The 25,293-nt window shown below is 46.4% G+C and overlaps 1 protein-coding gene and 1 long non-coding RNA gene across 2 annotated transcripts in view; both read right to left on the bottom strand.

The window, feature by feature from the left end:
• The window catches only part of Maml2 (mastermind-like transcriptional coactivator 2), a 320,193-nt gene that overhangs the window by 143,070 nt on the left and 151,830 nt on the right, over positions 1-25,293 (bottom strand). The gene's annotated exons all lie outside the window — the stretch shown is intronic.
• The window catches only part of LOC148003947 (uncharacterized), a 45,522-nt gene continuing 33,464 nt past the window's right edge, over positions 13,236-25,293 (bottom strand). Inside the window, exon 3 of the long non-coding RNA XR_015627501.1 lies at positions 13,236-14,196. This is a non-coding gene — a long non-coding RNA (uncharacterized LOC148003947). The remainder of the gene's footprint in view (positions 14,197-25,293) is intronic.

The raw sequence follows: 25,293 nt of genomic DNA, 5'->3' as shown, positions 1-25,293 counted from the left end.
GCTTGGAAACCAAGGAACTGCCCAGGATGACTAGAACACAGAGAGTTAGGGTGTGTACACGCTCCCAGCAGACACTCCCAGAGCCTAAAGGTCTCATAATCATTCATAATGGGCCATACCCCTCATCCTGTTCAAGCCATATCAAGCCAGAAAATGTAACGGTCAGAAGTCCCTCAGCTTTGTTCACAGCTGCTACCCAAGTTCAGACCTGTTATATGCTTGATGGCGTCTAGGTAATTCTGCCTCCAGTGTCCAGGCTCTCTCACTCTAATTTATTCTGTCCCTGGGTATAAAACATTCTGAAACCTTTTCTACTCACTGACATCCTCTGTAGGCAACTGAGGAATGGGGGTTCTTAGGGCCCTTCCTAGGCCGACAGTATCCCCCAAAGCATCCTGTGTTACAGGCCTGATCCCCAGGATGTGAGCTTTGAGAGGGAGTTGGAACCTTTAGGAGGTTAAGGCTATCAAGGGTGCTTCAGGTCACTGGGTGTGTGCCCCTGAAAAGAGATAGTGGGCTCACTACCCCACCTACCCCAAATCTGATATGCCACCAGTAGTCCAAAGCAACAGACCCAACTAGTCATGGACTGAAACCTCCAAACTGTAAGCCCAAATGAATCTTTTCTTTTTTTTTTCTTTTCTTTCTTTTTTTTTTTTTGGTTCTTTTTTTCGGAGCTGGGGACTGAACCCAGGGCCTTGCGCTTCCTAGGTAAGCGCTCTACCACTGAGCTAAATCCCCAGCCCCCCAAATGAATCTTTTCTGCTCATAAGTTGATTACCTCAGGGATTTGTTACAGCACCAGAGAGCTGGACTAACAAAACACCAAATGCCAGAGAATACTGGGTTCTTTGCTGTTGATACTTATTTATCTGGCAATGCAGGAGAAGCCTTTGGGATTGGTTTAAAAGAAGAAATTGGAAGAAGTATGGAGAAACTGGTTAGAAAACTTCTAGAATGTCTTCTGTACAACATAACTATGATTCTGGTCCAGAATCTGCATTTTCACTAGAAAAGGAGCTCGCATAGAGTGTTAGCAAAAAACTAATAGAGTGTTATTTCCAGAAAGCCAACTGGCCCACAATGGTTCAAAGGCATAAAAACACAAATTTCTTTCAGTCATGAGATTCAAGCAGAGAGTCCTGGCCAGACATGGTGGTGCAAACTTTAATCCCAGCACTTGGGGGGCAGACATATGTAGATTCTGTGACATTGAGACCGGCCTGATTTACATACAGCCAGGGCTACATAGTGAGACCTTGTCTCAAACAAAACAAAACAAAACAAAACTGGGAAGAAAAGTAGAGTCCTTTGGTGACCTGTTTTACCCATGACCACTTAGGTTCCTCATGTTCAGCTGACCAGCTAGGCTCAGGTCAGTGAGTCACGTGTGCCCTGGGGACTGCTTAGGCTGGTGGCAGACCTTGGCATCATACACATGTGTTTTACAGTCATGTAGACTGTTATGGGATTAGGCAAGGAAGTCAAGGAGACCGGGTAGTGTGCTGTGGGATGAAAGGCCCCATAAGCGATCACTGACAGGGCGACACATGGAGCTATGAGGGTGAAGTCAAGTCGAGAGTGGGGCCTTGGGGAATTACTGATGGCAACAAAGAATCTGCCAGGAAGAGCTGTAGGCATCATGTGGGGCCTACCCACAAATAGCCTGTGTGATGGCATCTAGCAAAGTCGAAAGACAGGTCTGCCCCTGGAGCCAACATTCTGCCTAGTGGATCCCAGTTAGAGAAATGGAGGGTTAGGGTGCACTAAATCTGCCCTGCTTCCTCACTGTTTGGTGATGTCTGCATCTTGGACACCCTGTACCATGCTGGTACCCTGCTGAACTTAGGGTTTTGAGCAGTGTTGATACAATTAGGACTCTGGGGACTCTTGACAATGCACTGAACATAGTTTGCATGTTAACATCTTGACATCTTGAGGACCAGGGGCTGAACACTATGCTTTGTGTGTCCTCAGGAGTCCTGTGTCAAAGGTCTGGCTGCAGCCCTCGGCACTGCTGGAATCTTTTAAAAGGTATACTTAGTGAAAAGTCTGTTGGTCACCGGGAATGTGGCCTTGAAGGACACTGGGGACCCTATCTCTAGTCTTTTCTTTCCTCTGCTCTCAATTCCTGGTCATTGTTTTCTCTCCCTCTGGGCTGCTGTAACAGACACCAGCCCAAAGTAGAGGAAACAAAACTCAAGAGTATGAGCATAAACTTCTCTCTGCAAGGTGAGCTCAGGTATTTGTTACAGCAGTGGAAAGCCGGTTGACTAAACCCGCGCCTGAGTTTTACAAACCCTTGGTGATCTGAGTTCAGATGAGAGTCTGAAAAAGACGGTTTTAAAGCTGAGCTTCGGTTTTCCCCACCTGTGCTAGGCACAGAGCTGCCACTGGCTCTTGATGCCCAACAAATAGATACCAAAATTCTCTCATCAAATCCCCCCCCCTTTTTTTTTTCAGTCTAACAGAACACTTTTTTTTTAACGATATGCTTGACTCTCTGGCTTTGCCTTGTGTGGGTCATTTGTTCTGTCTGCCTTTATCTTAGCAATCTGCTAGGTGGACCTGAAATGCTGAAATGTATCCATCCTCTCTTGAGAATCTTAAATATTCCTACAATTTCATTTTAGGTGGAAGAAAATACTGTGTGTTTTTGTCAGTGGTGGAAGAAGCTGGGCATAGTGGCCCACAACTCTTCTCCCAGACCGAGGTGGGATTTTAAGGTCAGCATGGACTACACAGTGCGTTCCAGGCCAGAGCTACATAGAAAGACTTGTCTATTGGCACCAGATGCATGAAGTGAGGACGTGACCGCCCCAAGGTGTGGTTGAGGAGAAGGTTTTTACTGTAGACACGAGGAGGAGCAGAGCCGAAGGCAGCTGGAAGAGTCCAGAGTAGGGAGAGAAAGTAGTGGATTAACATGGCCACTAGAATGGCCCTGGCCATGGCGGGAGGGGAGAACGAGGGGAGATTAGGAGAACAGTAAGACAAACAGGAGAGGGAGAAAGAGCGAGCAGAGAGAGGGCATGGCAGAAATGGTGGGGTTATGAGAAGCTGGGGGAAGGGAAGTCCATGAGCTGGAGAAGTTTTGAACAGGAGGTGGGTGGATGCGGAGGATGCCAGCATGGACTCTGTAAAAAATATTTGAGATGCTGACAACCTGAGGCCAATATATGCTTTGGTATGCTAGTAGACACCACAAATAGCCTTTTGTCACATACATATACATACTTACTCTGCATTTATTTGGTAATATCTAAAAATTATTCCCATTGGCTTTATAACAATGAATCTAAGAAACAGTTTCATAAAAAATAATCCTTCAGCTTCCCAAACATGTAACAGAGAAAACCAACTAGTCAATCTAACTTCTGTGCAAATGGCTACGGCTTAAGCCTGACAGCCTTTACGTATATAACACATCAGCACTAAACATCCCAGGTGAACAAACACGTTCTCTTTCCTCTCCCAGCTAAACAGAGGGAATGTGTGGTTAGCCATAAACCCGTCCCATCCGTCCTTCCCCTCCTGGTATCACATAAAATTCATTTCAGTTTCTGACACATGAGCATGCTAGTCAGAGCGACTCTTTAGAGTCACTTAGTGTAAAACAAGGAGGAACCCTGATGGGTGAAATAGGAATCTGCAGAGTTTCAGGTGAGGGAAGCTCATGTCCACAGAATGCTGATTGGGTCCAGGAAGGAGAGGAGAGTTGCTGGGAGAATACTGGATCAGTTTAACAACACAGCTTCAACCTGTCAGGGCATTCCTGGTAATCAGCTCTTAAGGACGAGCCCTCAGCTTGCCTGCCTGCCTGACCCTCTGTCTGCCTGCTTATATCACATGGGACAGACTCAGGGGAAACACATTCTCTCCAAAGGTGTAGGAACCAAGAGGGGAGACTGAGCTTTCAGTGATGGACTCTTTTGCACACAGCCAATATGCAGGGGAGTTTCAGCCACTGATTCTCCCAGCAGGAGACAGAACAGTTGGCAAGCTTCCCTGGAAGTTTGGACTCTAGTGGATCTTCTGCTTCTGTTTTTAGATTTTTTTTCTTGCATGAGTTCACAATGGGTTTAGAACAACAAGACATCTCTTAGCCTCAAATAGGGCTTCCATCCAGGCCTTAGCTTTCCTTTCCTCAGCAGCACAGTGACTGGTGGAATGGAAGGTCAGTGTGTGGTACAGGCCAAGGTCTGTGGAGTCAACCTGCTTAGATTTGAGTCTTTATCTCTGTCTCTTGCTAAGTGCATCTCTGGCACCCTGTTAAGACAAAGATGTCTATATGCTCTCCCTCTCTCTCTCCCTCTCCCTCTCCCTTTCTCTCTCCCCCCTCTCTCCTTTTCTCTCCCTTTCTCTCCCTTTCTCTCTCTCCCTTCTCTTCCTCTCTCTCTTCCTCCCTCTCTCCCTCTCTTTCTCCCTCTCTCTCTGCCTCCCTCTCTCCCTCTCTCCCTCCCTCTCCCTCCCTCCTCCTCTCTCTCCCTCTCTACCCCTCTCTCTTCCTCCCTCTCTCCCTTTCTCTCTTCCTCCCTCTCTCCCTTTCTCTCTCCCTCTCTCTCTCCCTTTCTCTCTCTCTTCCTCCCTCTCTCCCTTTCTCCCTCTCTCTCCGTCTCTCTCTTCCTCTCTCTCTTTCTCTCTCTCTCCCTCTCTCTCCCTCTCTCTCTCTCCCTCTCTCTTCCTCTCTCTCTCCCTTTCTCCCCCCGCCCTCTCCCTCCCTCTCTCTCTCTCTCTCTCTCTCTCTCTCTCACACACACACACACACACACGCACGCACACACACACACACACACACACACACACACACACACTTGACATGTGGAACCCCATGCGTTTCTTATCACTACTTCTAATTTTTAGAAGTGTTACATTGAATATTAATAAACGCTTTTGGAATCTGCTAAGATTTCTCACCAGAGGCAAAGCAAAGTACAAGCTTTGTGTTTTAGTTTCTTCATCAATAAGAGAAAGCTAAAAATAGTAACCATATTGCTTGATTGCCTCAAGGAAGAAGGGGACGACTCACACATAGACTTTACAACAATGCTTTGCAACAGACTTGAGCTCAGCCTGTCACTTTCTTGACTTCGTACATCTGGTCTTCCCACACCAGCAGAAGCAAAGTCTAACTCAGTGAGCCAAACGCACTGTAAGGACTTCAGTGGTGCAGGGTAGACCTATGCCCCCCAAGAGTTCCAATTCAGTAAGTAGGGGAGAGCCTGAATGTTTGCATTTCTAACACTCTTCCATGCACACCCACAGAGAACATAATTGTACTGCTCCCGATCAGGACTTGGAGTTCCAACAAGTTACGCGTGTGATTAGTCCGAGCACACAGACTTGCTGTCAACGTAGCTGCTCATCCAAACACCCTCAGGCACCACTGCAAGGTTCTCTCGGAGAAATGCAGTCGGCTGCCAGTCCCTCTGCAGCTCTTCGTCTGCAGAGGAGGCTTTGCTCTAGGACTTGGAGTGTCTTGGTGGCCTGTGCTGACTCTGTGATGGATGCTTACGATAACAGTGAAGACGTTTCTGAGACACCCAACAACCAAGTCTTCCCAGGATTATCCGGCAGCGGCGGCGGCGAAAGTATAGTGTCTCAGGTCAGTTCAGTACAGGGGGCTACTACCAGAGGACGTCCCCCATCCTGGGTCTGCACTGAGCCAGGACAGTCACTCCCAATGCAGTGACAATGAAGACATAGTTAATGTTAATGCAGGATTACATGTGGACACAAGGACATGGAAAGAATGCTGAGACAAGCAGAGGACACTTTAATCTATCTGGCAGGCTCCAAGATTTCTTGGAGAAAAGATGCTTTTGAGAAAACTTGAGGTGAAATGATCCTTCTTTGCTCCTTAGGTTTACCACTATTCTCTGTGGTGACCTGGTGACCATTTGGGCCCTGGATGTATGCTGTCAACAGACTGTTGATTCTCCCTTTCTCACTGGGATCTTTATAGACTACCCTGGTTACATTAGAAGGGAATCCAGTTGCTACCTTAGATCTTTATTTTATGAATGAGATAATTGGAGAGTTGCTCTTTACTGGGCTCCTTTACAAAGTGTAACATAGGGTGGTCCTGCTGGGGGCTCAGAAAGGGTGCAGAGCAGTCAGATGGAGGATGGGAGGGCAGTCAGATGGAGGCATTAGACTCCTGAGAGGAAAATACTTCTGCTTCTGGGACTACTACCCACAGGAACCAGCATGGCCTTCTTGTTGATTCCCTGAAAGCATTTTCTATCCTCAGACCTCATGTCTTCTTAGAGCCCATTTGTGTGTGTGTGTGTGTGTGTGTGTGTGTGTGTGTGTGTGTGAACCTGTACTCACACACATGTATATGGTGTGCAGGCCAGAGGTTGATATCAGTCGTCTCCCTCAATTACCCTTCCCTTTACTTTTTGAGACAGGGTCTCTCAGCAAACACAGAGCTCTTAATTATGCTCGGCTGGGTGGCCAGCAAACCTCAGGCAAACACAGATCTAGGGAGAGACCCAGATCCTCATGCAGTGTGACAAGGACGTTACTGAGTGATCCTGCTCCGTGCTTCCCACCGTCCATTTTCCTCCTAACGCCCAATATTCTAATAAGGAAACACGTGAGGAACTCTGGCTCACTAGAGCATCCTGGGCCAGTAAGTGTGGTTGCTACTGTCCATGTCGCCACGCACGATCTATCTACATAGATGCAGTTGCTCAGTGACAAATATTTCTGGCAGGTGACAGTTTCTCTGAGCCAGGGAGCGCAAAAGAATCATGAGCTCTCTACCTCACCCTGCTCTCTCTACAACCCTCTTGATTTGCAGGGCTGGTGAATTAAAACCCACCTGTCTCAACATTTCTAGCCCCATTTCCAGTGCTGGGCAGGAGGATTGCGGGAGGAGGAATAGTGGCTGTGATGCACAGAGAACCATCCCTGCAATGTGGCTCCTGTGTGTTGAGAAAACAGTGCATAAACAAGCTTGGAGGACCCGACCCAACAAGCACATTCACTCTGCTGCTCAAAACCTGCAGAGGAAACGGATTGTGCTGGCTGCTCCCCCGCCCCCTCTGGTTCCTATTTCCAGCTCATCGAAGAATTGGCCCCGGGCCTGTCTGCAACAGGAAATGCTCCTCCTTGGCTGACATGCCTCGCTTCTGTCACACAGGGCTTCCATATGTGCTCATGCTCCCGCTCTTCCCTGACCACACAGAGGCGACCGTCTTCCTCTGACCTCTCCGGTGCTTTTCTCACCCCTGGCACCTTGGATCAGACAGAGCTGTAACTGCCGCCTCCCTCTCCCCTCAGGCACTAAAGGTTCATTGAATTAGTCACTTGGACTTTCCACGGCTTAGCTTAAGGTCACTTGCTAAACTGTCAGCCAGGGAAAAGGCACCTCTGAGGACAGCCTCAGAGTCTCTGCCTCCTTGAGACTCTGGGAGTTTCCCCTCCCCCTGGGTGGCTGCTTGTCACTCTCCTGAGGAAATACTAGGCAAGAGTGCCCTCCATGCCATCACTGAGGAGCTTAGCTCCCTGTGACAACTCATGCTTCCATCCCAACAAAGTGGGCAATTGCCTAAGCTCTGCGTGCTTCACTTTTTCCAGCTTGAAAAACAAAGGTACTCAGTTTCCTCACAGGGGTGACTTGAGGACATATTAACTAACCACTTGGAGAAAAACCACCTTAAGAGTTTAACCAGAGGGGGTGAAGGATGATTACCACTCATCCAGACATAGCAAGATCAAATCAAATCACAACAGCGGTGCTGCCTATGTTGTTGGAACCAAAAACCAAATTATCAATAGACTCGAGCCCACTCTCTTTACACCATGCTTCATCTCTGGGCTGGACACCTTCAGGATTATGAGGCAAGGCAAACAAAACACAACAGACTCCTAAATTTGCTGTTCTCTTGGCCCTGTGTCTGGCTTATAGTGGTGGGTGGACTCTATAATTACAGGGGTTGGTTGTAACATCCCCAGCCACATCTGATCCCTAGTCAGGGCAGGGAGCAACACAGGGTGAGGGAACAGCCAGTGGCTGGCTGAACACAGGGTTTAATTGTTTCCCATTAGAGCTTCCATGAGTCAGCTGAGGAGGAAGGTGTTAGAACAGCAGACCCTTACACGGCAAGACTGAAAAGACAGGAACAGTCCGCCTCATAGGTCTTTTGAAGTTGGTGTTTGGATAATCCAGTGATGTTTCAAAACTCTAGGAGTGAATGTTTCAGAGCCACAAATACAAGGAGTGTCACCTGGAGAGGAGTGAGAGGGTGTCCTTCTCCAAGATGATATCCAAAGCAAGAATTTTCCCAACACCCTCACATTACAGCCTACAGATTTGACCACAAACTTACCCAGCGACCTTATACATACAGCGTGTGTGTGTGTGCGTGCGCGCGCACGCACACACACACACACACACATGCACATGCACATGCAATCACACACATGCATATGCAATCACCCATGCACTGACACACACACACAGACACACATGCACTCACACACACATGCAATCACACACACAGACATACTCACTGACACACACATACACACACCGACACACATGCACTCATACACACACACAATCACACACACAGACATACTCACTGACACACACAGACACACACACACATACACAATTTAGTTCATCACCTCATGGCTACCACTAGTGGGGCGGAGGTACAGTGTGTGATGCGAATTTTCATGACAAACCTTGGAACTTTGTTAAAACACAGTCAGTCAGCTAGCTTGTCTCGTCCCCACTCCTGTCAACCAGAAAAAACAGCAGCATATGTGTCCAGAATGTACTGCAATAATTAAAACAGCTACTTTTAAAATATCTTGTGATTCCCAATTTGATTCTTGAAAGTAGCCGCATGTCTTTATCTCTAACTCCTCCTACCTTTACAACAGCCTCAGGCCCACTGATTTTCTACACAATTTAGGTCTAGACAGATGCGGCCTATGCATACGGCTTACAAAAGACTGCAGTGACTGGAAGGGAGGAGAAACCCGTTAGAAGCTGTCCACCTGCTGCTTGTTTCATTTGTGTTTGACAGTGTCTATAAGCTCAGTGCCTGCTAATTTAAGGTCATCTCCCTTCCTCTCCCCCTTCCTTGCCTTAAAGTTACCTATTTTGAGCTTCAGGGAGGGTGGTCCCTAATTCTTGTCTCCCATCCCTCTGTAATTCAGTTCAAGGAGAATCATCTATTGTGTTTCCAAGGCTGTGGTTTGGGTTTTCAAAAGAAGTATAAATTGCATTTCCTGTTTTCAAGGTATCCAAGGCCTGTGCGGGAAGATGAGCCTAAACAGAAAGTGCTTGCCTGAAAGAATATGGCAATCACTTAAAAAGAATAAAACAGACAAAGTGGGCATGCAGAGAGACAAACAAAGAGGACACAGAGAGACAGAGGGCACGCAGAGAGACGTGCTGTGGATCGTGATTCTTACAGTCTTCTTTGTATGTGCTGGTTTCCCTAACACAGTGGACAGGCAGGCCTGTTGTCTTTCTCCACATTGCTTTTGTTCATCCTCAGCTGACCGGATCACAGTACAGAGATGGACTCTGCCAGCCTGGCCCTGTCCAGGTTGGGCAATCTGTCCATGTTTCCCAGCATGACACGGAAGAAACCCAGAGCAATCTCGAATGCTCTCCAAGGTCAGTATGTGGTAAAGGTGCTAGGGAGAGTCCAGAGCCTCCGTGAGTCTCTACCAACGCCTCTGGAAACTAGCAGTGGGTAAGAAAGTGTTCCTGACACCACAGCAAATGTCCCTCAGCTACCCAAAGACAGTACTGACTGTAGTTTATACATATTTTTTATTTAGTGTGCATGCACGCTTGTGTGTGGGTGTGTATGCATGTATGTGTGTATGTGCATGTGTCTGTATGTAGAGACTAGAAAACAGCTCCTATGTGCTATTCCTTACTGACCTGGAACTTGCCAACGAGGCCAAGGGTCCACTGGACTCTGTCTCACCAGCTCTGGCATTACAAGTACACACCCAGATGCATGGGTTTTTGGACATGGGTTCTGGGATTTTTGACTACACTTGCAAGCACATTTCTGTCTGAGCTACCCTCTCCCCTGCCCTGGAGTTTACATTTTAGCTTTAGAGCGGAGTTGTCACCAGACTCCAGGGAAACTGGTGAGGAGCGAGGCTGTCCCATGGGGAAGTAGGTGGAGGCAGGCCTGTAGCTCACAGCTCCGCTCTCCTGCTCCAACCTACGAGAGCGATCCAAAGCACAGGTATAAAGAGCTGGTGCAGAGAAGTGACCGAGACTTCGTTCTCCCAGGCTTCCCTTTCAGGAATGGAAACAAGATTTGGCTTGTTAGGAGAAGAAAGCCTGCTTTACGAGAATTGGTAACTGGTACGGGAGGAAAGTGTGAGAGTTCCGGAGGGCGTTTCTCTGACCATTTCCAGTCACCTTGGGAGCAAAGTGCCCCTTTCTTTTCCTGTTTATAAGAGGGTAGAGGCCTGCTCTTGGCTTCTTATGATCCACAGATTCGGAAAATATTGATTTTCATGGAATCCCTGAGGCTCTAGTGAAATTAACGTGATTTTCATAAATACAAGTTGTATCAGAGCTGTTGTCATAGAAACCGGAATGGAAAGAACAGCAGGAGCGTGAGCAGGAGAAACCTGTGGCCGGCGTTTGGGTTTGGACGGCATTGCTCTTGGATCCTACAGCTCCTGCCAAGTGGGTTCTTCTCAGCTCTGAAGCTGGTCATCCACTGTTGGGGGAGCCCTCCACAGCAAGATGCTAGTGTTGCACTGTCTGCTCCAAACACCTTCCCAGGCTAATTCACCGTGTGTCCTCTCTCTAGCCTTGTGTGAAGCCATGCCCAGTTCCTAGCCACGCCTTCATCTGTGTACCTCAAGCTCCAGGGAGCGTCTTAATTAAAGTTAGGGCTGGGCTAAGCCCTGGGCCAGCACCTCCTCTACAGAGAACCTCAAAACCTGAGCTGCTTCTAAGTTCCCAGAAATGGTGGCACTCACGTCTGCCAGTCTTTGCACCCCACTAGATCCTCTCCATTTGAAATACTATCCTATTCTGGGTGTATTGTGATTAATTGCACACAGCCTGTAGTATTTGTTGCCTTGAGTTCGATAAGGACGTATGTTTTAATAAACTTTGTACTGCTCTTTCCTGCCACAGCACTTTTCCCCATTGGAAGAAATCGATGAGTGCTTGCATGTCAAGTCAGCAGGAAGCCAGACAGGAGCAATGGGGTCTTTGGGGCCTACAAAGTCCTGGCACGATTATGTCGGTAGGACTTCACAGAGCCATTTATATCAAGGCGGGGGAGTAGCCCCTGATTCATTCTTTTTAAATCACCCTTCAGGTTGCCCTCTTCCTCCTCTCCTTCCTCCTCAGTCCCACACCTATACACATATACTTTAACACAGGGTCTGATGACTCCCAGGTGGGCCTCAAACTCACTATGTAGCTGGCAATGACCTTGCATTTCTTATCCTCCTGCCGCCACCTCCTGAGTTCTGGACCAGACTGTTGGTGAGTAGGTTGACTACGTCTGTTCTTCCAGTTGTAAGTTGAGGACTAACATTTCCCGAGTTAGAGATTTGTTTAGAAAATTTGGCACAATAATGATTATCTGGGTATCTCTGCGCTTAACACACAGTAGGGCCATGCGGCGGACCAAACATAGATAACAGCACACAGTGTGGTTTGACTTGACAACTCCTACTTGCTACCAGACTGCAAACAGTCACCCATTTGTCACTTTCAAGTTTTGACAGATACCTGTGGGGTAACTTGAGATGCACAGTACCATTTCCCCAACATCAGTGACCCCAAATTCTGCTGGGCAGATAAATCTCACATAATATAATGTCTCGAGTCCACAGGAAGTATGAACACCATTGAGAGAAGTCTCTGGAAACTGCATTGGTAAGTAGAGTGGGCAGCTTCCCTGGGGACCAGTCTCAGAGAGGACACCGCAAATTGGAACTTTCAGACCCCCAAACAGTAGGGATATGGTGGGGAAGTCAAAGGAATTCAACTTCCTCAGCCTCCCCCACACAAATCAATCGCAGAGGAAATGGGAATCGGAGGGAAAGGTTCCTTAGAATGCTTTCTATTTGTACCCAGTGACCTCACCTCATAAATCTCCCTGCCTCCTGGTGGGGCTTCTTGAGCAGAACCCCAGAGATGCTTTCCAGTCTCTTTATAGGTTCACTTTTGAGCCTGTGAGATGGATAGTGGAACCTTGGGTCTGGGGAAGGCAACACATAACGGGGAGGACACTGAGGAAGACCTTGGGGAAGACCTTGTGGTTGAGAAGCTGATTATCTAAGTAACTTCAAGCCACTGGAATTATTCCAGGAGATAAAAACACGACTATGAAGTTGATTCTATATTTTGCCTAGGATTGTGTTGTCCCTTGTTCGTGTGCCCTGTGTCCTGAGCTGCAGTCAATGAGCAGGCTGCTCATGTCTGATTTCACCCTTCATGCAGCATACCCAAGAATGGCTCACATGTTAGCCTTCTAAGCCTCTCCCGGCTTGCCCTGTCTCCTAAGTCACAGTTGCTACAGTGCGTGCCTTTCAATTTGCAAATGAGGAGTGTTAGATCTTGCAACAGGTACAGGAAAAAAAATCTGTAGCCTGAGATGTACCCTTTGGACCCTCAAAACGCCACTTCTTGTGTTATTAGCCAGACCTTCCTTTCAGCGTGACCTCAATGCATCGTAGGTTTCCTTTTTCCATTTGGTAAGAGGGGAAATAAATGAATGTACAGAGCATGTCCGTGACTGCACCACAGAGGAGGCTTTTGTTATCAATCTCATTTTTCTTGTTTTGCAACCAACATATCCAATTCATGCAAAATCAGTTTGACTCTTTTTTTTTATTATATATATTTTTTGCTTTCATAAGAGGCTCATAAAAGCAAGTCTTGGCAAATGTACGTGGTGCAAGCCAGAATTTTATAGGGCTAATAAAACACCCAGCCATGTTTAGAGCCTAGCTCTGGCACTCGCTGAGCTGTAGTGACTGCTCTGGGTACTGGGTTTTAGAAGATAAAGACCCTGTCTCCAGGGATCTTCTAGGTGAACCCAGGCAGGCACCCAGAACAAGAGAATCAGCAAAGGCTGATTCTAGGCTGCCTGAGATAAAAAACAAAACAAAACAAAACAACAACAACAACAACAAAAATGAAAACAAAACAACAAAAACCCAACCCTCAAGGTCTGGCACTGTTTAATAGCATCACCATTCTTCCCAGTCGGCCATGAGGAGCCCTGTTTCTCCAGCGATGTCATTGTGGAGCCTGGCTTGGATTAGTGTAATCCACAGCATGCAGGCCTCCTGGACTCCACCATTCCCTCTAGGGATGTGCGGCACTTACAGAACTCAGCTTTAGAAAGGCTGGCTGAAGCCCAGACTTCCCCACTCACAGTGCCAAGCAAACTTCACGTGATTCCCGCACCCTGGAGTGCACACAGTGAACGTCCCGTGGTTTAAAGCGATGCATAGAAATCTCTCCCGAAACCCACGCTGTCTCAGCAGTTGATGAATATGCTTCATTCCAAGCAAAGATTGGCAATTGTCAGCCCCTGACGACATATGTGTTCCTTCCCCATTCCTCGTGAGGTGGGGAGCAGGTGCAGGCCCGGTAGGATCAAGAGGGCCCCATGCTACAAAGTCCTAGAGCTTTTTGCCGGAATGACTGAGATGCCAATTGCCTTTATGCCTGTACTGAACTCATCAAATCCATATTTTCAGAAACAATGAAATCTTGAATATCAACTATTCCCAACAAGAGGAAAAATGTGTGTAGACACAGTGGCAGTTGAGGTTAGAGGTGAGGTCTTTTAATTGACATAGAAACTTCTGTCTTCTCTAATCAACAAGAACTCCAGTTAAGAACTCCCATGACCTACACACCATGGCATTAGTGTAGAGATCCAAGGGCAACTTGTTAAAATCTGTTCTGTCTTTCTACCGTGTGGGTATCAAAGTCAGGTTGTCAGGATTGGCAGCAAGCACCTTTATCTTCTGAGCCACCTTGCTGGCCCATCTCTCTATTTTCCAAAGTGACTGTTGTGCTGTTATGGATGACATCCTGAAAACACGTTGCAAACATCAGTGAAGCAACAGGTAGGTTGGTTTTCAGTGCCAGAGCAGGAGAGAAACCCGTTTACGAATGGTCTGACCTCTGAAGAAGCACAGGATGTTCACAAATCCAAGCTGCACACACAGAGCAAAGCGCACCATATCACCTTCTTGCTGTGGTTACAACCTCCATAAATCCAGTTATAGGAGCAGAAGTTTAGAGCTGGAGGGAACTTCAAATACGGTTTTATTAGCTCTCACAGTGAGAGGTAAAGGAAACTCAGAGAGGATGTGAGGCTCCTAGCAGTCACAGCTACTCTTCTTTCCCCTTGCTCTCTTCTAACAAAGGTCTGGCACTGAGCATCTGCATAGCCCTTCTTATAGAATTACCAAGGAAATAGAAGATATCCTAAATTATTTCTTTAAGTGATAGCGTTTAGGACAGAGCCTGTCTTAGTTAGGATTTCTATTGCTGTGACAAAATACCGTGACCAGAGAGCAAGTAGGGAATGAAAGTGTTTGTTTGCCTCTCACTTCCACAGCATTATTCGTTATTGGAGAAAGGGCAGGAACTCAAAGCACGCAGGACTCTGAAGGCAGGAGCTGATGCAGCGGTCATAGAGGGGTACTGGCTTGCTTTCCCTGGCTTGCCCAGCCCACTTTCTTACAGAAGCCAGGACCACTAGCCCAGGGATGGCACCACTCACAATGGGCTGCCCCATAATTTATCACTAATTAAGACAATGCCTTACAACTGAGGCTTCTTTCTTTCTGAGGACTCAAGCTTGTGTTAAGTTGACACACAAAACCAGCCAGTACAGAGTCCCAAGCTCATTCTCCTTCCTTCCTTCCTTCCTTCCTTCCTTCCTTCCTTCCTTCCTTTCTTTCTTTCTTTCTTTCCTTCTTTCTTTCTCTTTGTATGTGGCAGCAAGCAAAGCCATATCTTTGCACATGGCAAAGAAATCAAAAAGAAGAGCTCTCAGAAACCCTGGAGCTGACAGACGGATCTCACAGGAGTTTGCCATGCATACTACTTAATAAGAAAAATGGTCTATAAGGGAAGATGGTGCTGCTGCACACCTTTAATCGCAGCACTTGGGAGGCAGAGGCAGGTGGGTCTCTGAGTCTCACACCAGCCCGGTCTACAGAGCGGAATCCAGGACAGCCAGAGTTACACAGAGAAACCCTGTCTCAAAAACAAACAGAAGACAAATGGTGTGGCACTTCATGATTAAAGCAAGCGCAGATGGGTAAGCTCTCCCACAGTGATGTAAGCCTTCCTATAGAACTGAGGGGCAGGGCTGCCCACCTTCCCACCGCCTCCTCAGAACCTGTGCAAGAGCTTCCTTAGTGTCCGACTTTCCAGAACTACCAAGGGCAAGAAGTCATACAAGCAACCTGTTTTCTTATTATAGAATAGCCCATAAACATCGTGGACATGTCGGAAAGTCCAAAATGAAAGTAGGCTTTCTATGCATGAGCTGCTATGTGCAAGTCTGGGGTTTCTTCAGATGTATCTTAGCCATGCTTCTCTCTCTCTCTCTCTCTCTCTCTCTCTCTCTCTCTCTCTCTCTCTCTCTCTCTCTCTCCCCCTCCCTCCCTCCGTCCCTCCCTTCCTCCTCACCCTGCCCCCCCCACGATTCTTACAACAGGATTTCTCTGTGTAGTCCAGGCTGTCCTGGAACTCACTCTGAAGAGCAGTCTGGCCTAGAACTCACAGAGATCTGCCTGCCTCTACCTCCCAATTGCCGGGATTAAAGGTGTGCACTACCACCAACAGGGTGTATAGACAGTTTTCAAATCCTCTCTTCCTTTGTGCATTAAAGTTTATGAGGAACATTTGCTTTCTTAGTGGCTTTTACACATCTGCAACTAAATAAACTACCTGGAAGGTGGGTGAAACCCCCCCCAGCTCAGCCCTGGTCTTGGATATGGTAGGGTTGAAAGTGCACAGCTTGCAATGCATTTGCACAGACTCCTTTGAGGTCATACCTCTGAGCAATGTATCTTAAGAACAATGGCTGTTCCACAATGCCCCTTACAACAAGAAGTGACTGAGTTTTCCTAAGTGAGGAGAAGGTAGACAATAGAACTTTTCCATTTCTGTTGCTATAAATAAAACTATAATAAATAAATAAAACAGTTACAATATAACTGTTGTAAAAAGTAACAGTTTAATAACTATTTTAAAAGATTTTTAAAAATTTAATTTGCATACATCCATTCATGTATGTGATTCTTTGATTATTTTTTAATTATAAGTTTTAAAAAGGATAATTAGGTCAAGATCATAAACATCCTAATGGTGTTTGATACATATTGACAACTCATCCTCTGAGGTCACACACAGAATCACTTCCTCACATAGAGCACAAGAGTCTCACTTCCTTACATCCCAGATAACCCAGAGTAGGAATTTTCACCAGCTCAAATGGAGAAAACCAGCAGCTTAGGATTGCTTGCATTTCTTTCACATCAGTTGAAGTTGTCTATTTCTGCCTTATACTTATTTGGCAATCATGTGGTCTTGTAGACCATCATGTTCTAAGTAAGATATCTTTGCTTAAACATAACAGGTACAACACAAAAACATGGGGCACCAGTCACCTCAATGGTAGCCAAGTAGACATAGTATTGGTTCTCTCTCTCTCTCTCTCTCTCTCTCTCTCTCTCTCTCTCTCTCTCTCTTTTTCTCTCTCCATCTCTCTTTGTCTGTTTGTTGGTTTCTCCCTCCCACCTTCTCTCCCTCTTTCCCTCACTCTCTCCCTCCCACCTTCTCTTTCTCTCTCTCCCTCCTTCTCTCCCACCTTCTCTTCCTCTCTCTCTCCCTCCTTCTCTTCCTCCCCCTCTCTCTTTCTATCCTCACATTATGAGGAACTTTCTGGCTGTGGGAAGTCCCAGGGCAACTCCTACAATTACTGCAGAAATACAGTCTTGAAACTCCAAACGGGAACAGGTCAGTGTGTGCTAAAGCGAGCTCCATCAGAAACGGAAGGGCAGGCATGATTGTGTTTTTTAGTTAATTTTCAGAGTGGTCGCTTTATGATAGTGGAATGGTTTGGGGGTTTTCTGATTTGTTTTAAATGCAGGACTTGAACTCATGGCAATCCTTCTGCTGTAGTTCCAAATGCTGGGATCCCAGGTATGTGCACTGTACCTGGCTAAGAGCAATCCCTTTATCTAATCTGGTTTTGGTATGCACAGATATGGGCTGCTAGGTGTTCTTCACATAGGGAAAGCTGGAAGAAAGAAGATACAGGGGCATGTGTAGCTGCCTCGTGATCCTGACTGGCCCCACACAAGTCCTAAGGTCATACATAACCCAACAGCTGGAGCTGTGGTGGAGAGTGCTGGATTCTTGGACTCTGTGGTACTCAGTGCAGGGAAATATCATATGAATTTTTATAGGGGAAAGTGAATTTTTATAGGCGAAAGTGAGTTGATGATCAAGGCCTCTTACACACACACAGAGAGAGGGGGGGAGAGTGTCTGTTTTGCTTCTATCTATCTATCTATCTATCTATCTATCTATCTATCTATCTATCTATCTACTATCTATTTCATTTATCATCTTCCTGGTTAAAGACTATATGGTTAAAAAAATAAAACCCAAGTGGCATAGGTCTCATATGCTTAAGTGTGTTTTCAGAACTCCTAGAGAGCCTATAACAAATTCAATTCGTTCTCCTTAGTGATTCAGTACTTTTGGAATATGTCTTAGAACCTGCATTTCTACTAAGCAATGTGTTTATAAAGAAAGAAATTCTAGGCTTCAGGGATCTATTTTAAATGCCCTTCCTGATGAGGGCCCCACAACTACACATTGTTCCCAAGCAAAGACACTGAAGTGGTTCTTTTGGATAAGGTATACCAGTATCCCCAAGACAGGGAGGGGAATGGAGCCCTTTGGATGTACTGTGTGGAGATCAGCTGCAGAATGCTGTGCTGGTAGGCACGGAGAAATAGTAAAAGAATGTGTGAGCAGTTCCCACCTGGGCTATTTCCCAAGAACTGGCAGTGCAGTCTCAGTGTCTGGGGTCCCTGGTGCTGTTAGTCAGGTTTAGGCTGCTCCATAAATGTCATGTTGGTTTAATATATTATTATGAATACATTATAAATTATATTGTGACACCCAATAGGCCACTGCCCTTCCAGGGAACTAGACACCACCCACTGGAAATCAGAAGGGTTTATGCCATTTCTCAAAGAGAAGAACGTTTATTCTGTCCTAACCACAGGATTAGCTTCCAAATGTCAGTCAATAGCAACACACCTGGAATTTTAAAGGTGTGGAGAGAGTTCCAGCTCTACCGTGCATCCTGAGCTCTCATAGGAATGAGAGAAGCAGGAAGGAAACAAAGGTTCGTTCTCTTCCCTCCTCGCTGCCTGCAGAAACCCACATGTCCTTCTAAGGCTGCAATGTCCCATTCACCAGGACAGAGTGCACAACCCTGGAGTGAGGGGTGCGATGACTTAAAACATTCTTTCTCATGTTACCAGCACAGAGCGCCTGGTTTTCTCCTTGCCACAGTTCTGGTGGTGCCGCAGAAGTGCTTGCCTTGCAACCACAGCGGCCTGAGTGAGGTCTCCAGTGTCCACATAAAATCAAAGCTGGTCCTGGAACCCTAGCACTGGGGAGGGAGACACAGGGAGCTCCCTATGGACTTACTAGCCAGCTAGTCTGGCTTGCTCGGTGATTGCCTGTCTACCAAGAGACTCTTTCCCAAAAACCAAGGTTGACAGTATAGATAGCAATGGAGGAATGGCACCCAGGGTTGTCATGTGACTACTGCTATTGCTGCTGTTACTACTACTATTACTACTACTACTACTACTACTACTACTACTACTACTACTATAACAACACACTAACACACACACATGCACACACACATGAACACATACATGAATACACACTAATACACACATGCACACACACAAACACACACATGAATAACACAGACACACACACACACTAACACACATGCACACACACACCACTTTTGCTTCTGTGCTTCTAGCAGAGGGACAAGATGGATGAAAGAGAGAGAAAGTCAGACTCTCTTTCCATTTTGCTCAATGGGCAACAGCTTCACCTTTACTCCCCAGTTATTCTGCTGTGTGTCATATCAAGAAAATGCCCACAGTGAAAGTACACTCTGGCAATGTCCTGACAGTATGCTTTTCTTTTTTTTTTTTTTTTTTTTTTTTTTTGTTCTTTTTTTCAGAGCTGGGGACCGAACCCAGGGCCTTGCGCTTCCTAGGTAAGCGCTCTACCACTGAGCTAAATCCCCAGCCCCGACAGTATGCTTTTCAAAGAATGGACATAAGCCCAGCACAATAGAGTCAGTTTCTCTGTCCCCCCTCTCTCCTCCCCCCTCACACACATTGTGTAGCTACAATAGGTGGCCCCCATAGACTAGGGCTGGTAAGATGACTCAGTGGGCATTTATCACAAGCCTGATGACCTGAGTTTGATTCCCTGGACCCACATGGAGGAAACGAAAACTAATTTCTGATTTCACCTGTAGGCTAGAGCATGTGTGCACCCCTCAATGCAATAGCTAAATAAAGGCTAATTAAAGATTTCAAAGGATATTCCATCTAATTATTGGTTCCTTTTCCAGCCCTCCCAGTCTACCCTGTACCTCTAGTCTTCAGGCCTCCACACAACGCCTCTACAGTATTCCACGTTTTTCAAAGCAAATTAATGAAAAAATGTATACCTGAAGGGTAGTGCCTCTTCTGATGGTCTATGTCAGAGTGGGAGCAGTAAGACAGAAAATCGGCACTCCGTCGTTTAAAGGACAGAGTAAATAAAGCCTTAAAACCCTGCAAAGAGAGTCAAATCAGAACTCCTGACCCTACAATGACGTGAAGCCAATAGTGAGTGCAGGTGCCAAGGTGTGGGGAGGAGAAAGGACATCACGTATTCTCCAGCATGGGAGTGATGGCATCTCTCTGTGATGCCCTTGCTCGGGGTTTCCATCCCCAGAAGAAGCTTGGGAGAAAGGACAAACACTAATGTCTAAATCCGACAACCCCGGCTTTTATTGGTGCTCTGAAGGAGAGACTGTGCCTGTAGCAATCCATCATTTACTTATTGTGTACAAAGAGGTAGTTGGGTATTAAGTGCAGATTTGACCAAAATGCAACAGACAAAAAATCTCGAGAGCTTTATTCTACACAGAGATGTTTTCAGAGAGCGCAGACTGCATCTGAGGTTGGCCAAATCACTGGGGCCCCCGTAAGCAATGTTGAATGATTTGGAATGATAAAAATCTCAAAATAAGCCATCTCTCTCTCTCTCCATGGACACAGGTAAGTGTGTTTTTTTTTTTAAATTGTTTTGATCAATCCTTCCCAAGGCATTGCTTTGCTCATCAGCAGAGAAACTGTGAGCAATGGACCTGGTTGTGCTGTGACAGTCACCTGACAAGGAAGCCTGCAGACGCGTCTGCTGGGAGGTGGGCTGAAGGCCATTTAACTTGGAAACTTGTCTTGATTGTTTCTAAAACAAAACAAGCAGCTCCTTTTCTGACACAGGAGTGGAAGGAGCAAGCCTGCTCTCCAGCTGACCTCTGCTTTGGTCCTCTCCCATGGGAAGGGTGTTTGTGTCTCATACTCCATTCTGAAACCTAGAGTAAAACTCCCCCGAATCTTTGCTTCAGTGTTCCCCTTGAGAACAATGAGAAGAAAAGCCAACGGTAGGAGTGGGCTAAAGGTCACATGAAGTAGAACATGTTAAAGACATTTACAATCCCAGAGAATGGGTGAGTTTTCGTTGCACGGCCTTCCACAACATGCTATGGATTTGTTCGGCTGGTTTTAATAATAATAGTTTAGAAAGGAGTGGTGGGAATGTTGTCCTGTGTGTACATGATGGAGTGAGTGACTCCTAGAAGAATTTAACACCAGTGGACAGATGGGAAACACCACTAAGTCCCTTTCATGTGATTCCCAGCCTCTCAGTATGGAGAACACCACAGGCTGAACTGGATCCGCGACACCTTTTCCAATGCATGTGCTTTTAGCCAGTTGTCATGGACGATAAGACTCTATTTTCTTTCTAACTTCCTTCCCTTTCTTTTACCCCAGCACAACAATTTTGGGCATTTACCAGCCATCTCTTGCCAGGTTCTCACCCATGCAAGCATACCCCCACCTTCCTTTTAGCCATGGGACTCTAGAGCCCAGGAGGATGATGGAGAAACGATTCCCAAAGCAATAGGACACATGCTGGAGCCATCAGCCTCACAAACGTTTCAGCTAGCGGGCTGGGGCAGAGAATGATTCTTACATCTGTACTGGGATGCTCAGTACAAGGGAAGAGAAACACCTTGGTGAAAATCCCCTGTAAACAACAGTTTTGAGAGAGGGGATGGTTTTCACTGGGATGCAGTTGCATTTATGTGAGTTATTTGAGCAGACTGTGAAAACCGGGAGAACAGGCTGGAGCTCAGAGCAGAACACAGATCTGGCTTGGAGAGCACAGGATTGAGAGCCATCTGTGCAGAGGTGGAGGTCTGACAGAGGGAGGAGGGAACTTAGGGCTGAGACCAGTGCTCATGGTATATCCTCTGTAAGGTGCTGAACCAGCTAGGGAGAGAGGTTGCTCAGGGAAGAGGAGGTGGATGGAGAGTGTCAGAAGTAGGGGAGGCACTGGAAAGGCAGGGGGAGCTGCCCTAGCATCTTCTTTTACTTTCTCCTCCAACTTCACAGCTCACTCCCCCTCTTTCTCTATCTCCTGTGATTTTCTGGTTAGAACTGATTCTCCTGGGAAAGACAGAGAACACATTCCTGGTTTGGGGTGGCCCTTTTACTTCTCAGAAATACTTTCCTGCCACCTGGGTCTCTTTAGGATAAGAGATAGAAGACCAATGGTGCCTGGACTGCGACACAATGTGCACAGTGCTAACTTGAAGTACAAGGGACTGTCAAGGGAGAAGTGTGGGAGTAGGAGGAGGCAGCCAGTAAAGGCCACATGATGCCATGGACAGAGCACATAGGGTTAGAAAGCTGATGAATGGAGAGGAAAACACCCAAGGTATGCTTGCTTTTTCTGCCCTGACAAGCTCAAACCAGTTGATCTTCTACATGAGAACTTTCCTAGGATACTACACTATAGTCCACAGTGATTTCTCCTCTGGAATCCAGTCAGCAACTTAGATATCAGTCTTTTACTTTCTTATTTAAGTAATCCAATCCCCCCGTGAAGCAGTTTCTTGGAGAAAAGGGACCATGTCATACACACCTGGGACATGCACACAGGTCAGAACATGCTTAATTGATAACTTGGATTGAATACCTCTCATGACACCAAGCCCATTCAGCTCTCTTGCTACTGTTTCTTTCTGACAGTGGATTTGTTTAAACAAATGTCTTGATTAGACCTTTGGATAGAGTGATATTTATTAGTGGGTTCCCAAACCCTACAGGGCTGCTTGGTACTCACTAATCAGCACTTCCAAGCTCTTTGGAAAACACAGGGCAAAGCAGATCTTTCTAGAATGTTATACAAGCAAGCCTGAACAAGGAAACAAGGAAAACGAGAGGGAAAGATGGCTCGAGCTCCTGGGGCTGACATTTCCTTAACGCAAGCTCTCTACTAACTACCACAAGGGGATGCTTATTTTATGAGTCTTGCATGCACCTTCATTTCTTCCTCCCCTGCTTCTTTTGTGACCCAGAAAAAATTTTACCATCCTTGCAAGAATAAAGGCATGTCAGGTTTTCCTAAGTCGGCGATGCTCTTCCTCATCGGGGAAATGGAATCTAAATTAAACTTTGTTCTGCAAGTTAAAAACATCTCAAATTCAAGCCAACAAAAATGTCTCTGGCTCTACTTGAATTGTATTTGTTTTTTTCATGCCATGCAAAACAAACTACAGTAGCAGCCCCTGCAGAAAGCGGAGTGCAGACAGTCTTTGTCTGTGACTTAGAGACTCAGGGGAGTCCCGGCTTTCCCCCTAGCTCCCTCTACTTCAGTAGCAGTGGCCCCTAGTGCACGAGGGGAACCGGAAGCCCATTTCTCATGCTGGGACTTGTGTTCTAGGTTGTGCAAGTCCCATATCCTACCACCCACTGTCAACAAACACAGGCTGTCCCAATTCATATCACCTACCATTGGAGAAGGGGGGAGCACAGGAAAAGCAACGTGCCTCACTTTGCATAATATTTTGCATTCATATGCACGCCTGAACATGTGAATGTGTGCAAGGAGATGCCAGGGCACACGTCAGTGGACAACCCTGAGTGTGGATCTTCACCGTCCAACTCGTTCGGGAAAGGCTCTATTGTCATTTGTTCTTGTAGGCCAGGCTAGCTGGCCTGTCAGCTCCTGGGTATTCTGCTTCTGCCTCGTATCTTGCTGTAGAGTGCTGGGGTTATAGACATGGCTATTGCTTTCAAAACAGAACTCAGGTCCTCATACCTATGTAGCAAGTCCATTATACATTGAGCCACACAGACCTCACCCCCAGCATGGTGCTGAGTCACAATTTATACACAATCACAAGTGGCCTCAACTTTACTCCTTATTCCTATCCAGTGAGGCAGCTTGCTAACTTTGGGAAAACTGAGATTTCACTGATGGAAACAAGGTTCTGATATCATGAGCCATTGCTCAGTGTCCTGGTATTATATGTTCCTCCTAATCACAACACTCTCTCAAAATTCAAACATTTGATCAGGAGCCTGGGGGGTAAATAAGAGGGACACAAATGTCACATATCTGGGAAGAAAGTTTAGAAGATTCTCGAAATCCCCCTCCACCCCCAACAGAAGAGAAGGGAGAAAACAGTTGCTGGAGTGGAGACTCTGAACAGTCAACTTGGAGGAAGTGAGATGTTGGGATTGTGGATCTGTCTGCAAACTGTAGAGAACTCCAGGACTGCAATCTCATGGAGCTGTCACACACGTTGGGGTGGGCTTTCTGCTGATACAGCTGCCTTTGAGTTATCCCTGATCCATGTAAATAACTCTTCACCCCTGCTCCTGGTAGTAACTGCAGTAAAAACTCATTGGCTTGCCAATTTCGATATTGGCGCAAGTGTTACTTTGGTCTGTCATGAGCTCCATTTTGGGGGTGAGTAGATTTGTGGTTATCGCAACTGCCCAAGAAAGATCTGTCACACAACACGTGTCAAAGCCTAGACTTGAAGCCAGGTTCAACTCCCTGGGAAACTGACCTTTGCTTGCCTCCATGATGACTCCACACAGGTGATAGCTTAATATTTACTATAACTCATATTTATGGAATGACGTATTTCAAGGTTTAATTCAGAAAGTGAATATATCATTAATTACTGAATGCTTATTGAAATATACTGGATGGCATGCCGTGTGTGTGTGTGTGTGTATCTATCTATCTATCTATCTATCTATCTATCTATCTATCTATCTATCTATCTCACAATTCTAAAGACATGGAAGGAGCAAAATTAGCCTTGGGGCACTAAGACATGGCTCAGTAGGTGAAGTGTCTGCTGTGCAAATGTGAGGACCTGAGTTTGATTCCCCAGCACATGTGTGAAAATATGGGGATAGCAGAATATATCTGTAATCCCAAAGCTGGGGAATGGAGGCACGAGAGTCTCCTGGGCATCTCAGGTCAACCAGTGTAGCAGAATTAGTGGGGCCAGGCTCAGTGAAAAACCTTGTCCCAAAAACCCAACTGGAGTTTGATTGATATGGACCTCTGGACTTCTCATGCACTGTGCGCATGTGCAATACTCCCAAGCAAGCACTCCTGAACTCACAGACGGACACACACACATGCACAGATCAAACTGTGGCTCTCTGAGGATGCCTGTGAGAAGTCAGAAGTGAGGTCATATGAGCTGTACTCAGGAAAAGGGCATTTGTGGAAATGTCTCACAAAGTCCTAAACCATCGGGGAGTAGGAAGGAAGTAGCTATCCACACTGAGGCTGCATGAGTGAATTAGTCATGTTAATCCACACAGGGCTTACATGGGCCTTAGAGAATGTGATTGTCATGATATTGATAGGCGGGGGTTCCTGTCAACGACTGTTTGCCCCAAAGACATAGGAGGCGGAGAAAACGATGATTGAGCGCACTGTGTGCCAAGGTTATATCCTATAATGCAGACTGAAATTGCAGAGATGGGAGAGGAAAACGTTCCTGTCTATAACGGACTTACAACCTAAGGAATAAGCACTCACAGCTCTATTGCAGGCCACACAGAGCCGAGGACACCAGAGTTACATAT

Source organism: Rattus norvegicus, chromosome 8, assembly GCF_021556685.1.
Source record: "Rattus norvegicus strain SHRSP/BbbUtx chromosome 8, alternate assembly SHRSP_T2T, whole genome shotgun sequence".
In the NCBI taxonomy this organism is placed as follows: Eukaryota; Metazoa; Chordata; class Mammalia; order Rodentia; family Muridae; genus Rattus; species Rattus norvegicus.
This window is presented reverse-complemented; position numbering and strand designations above follow the sequence as displayed.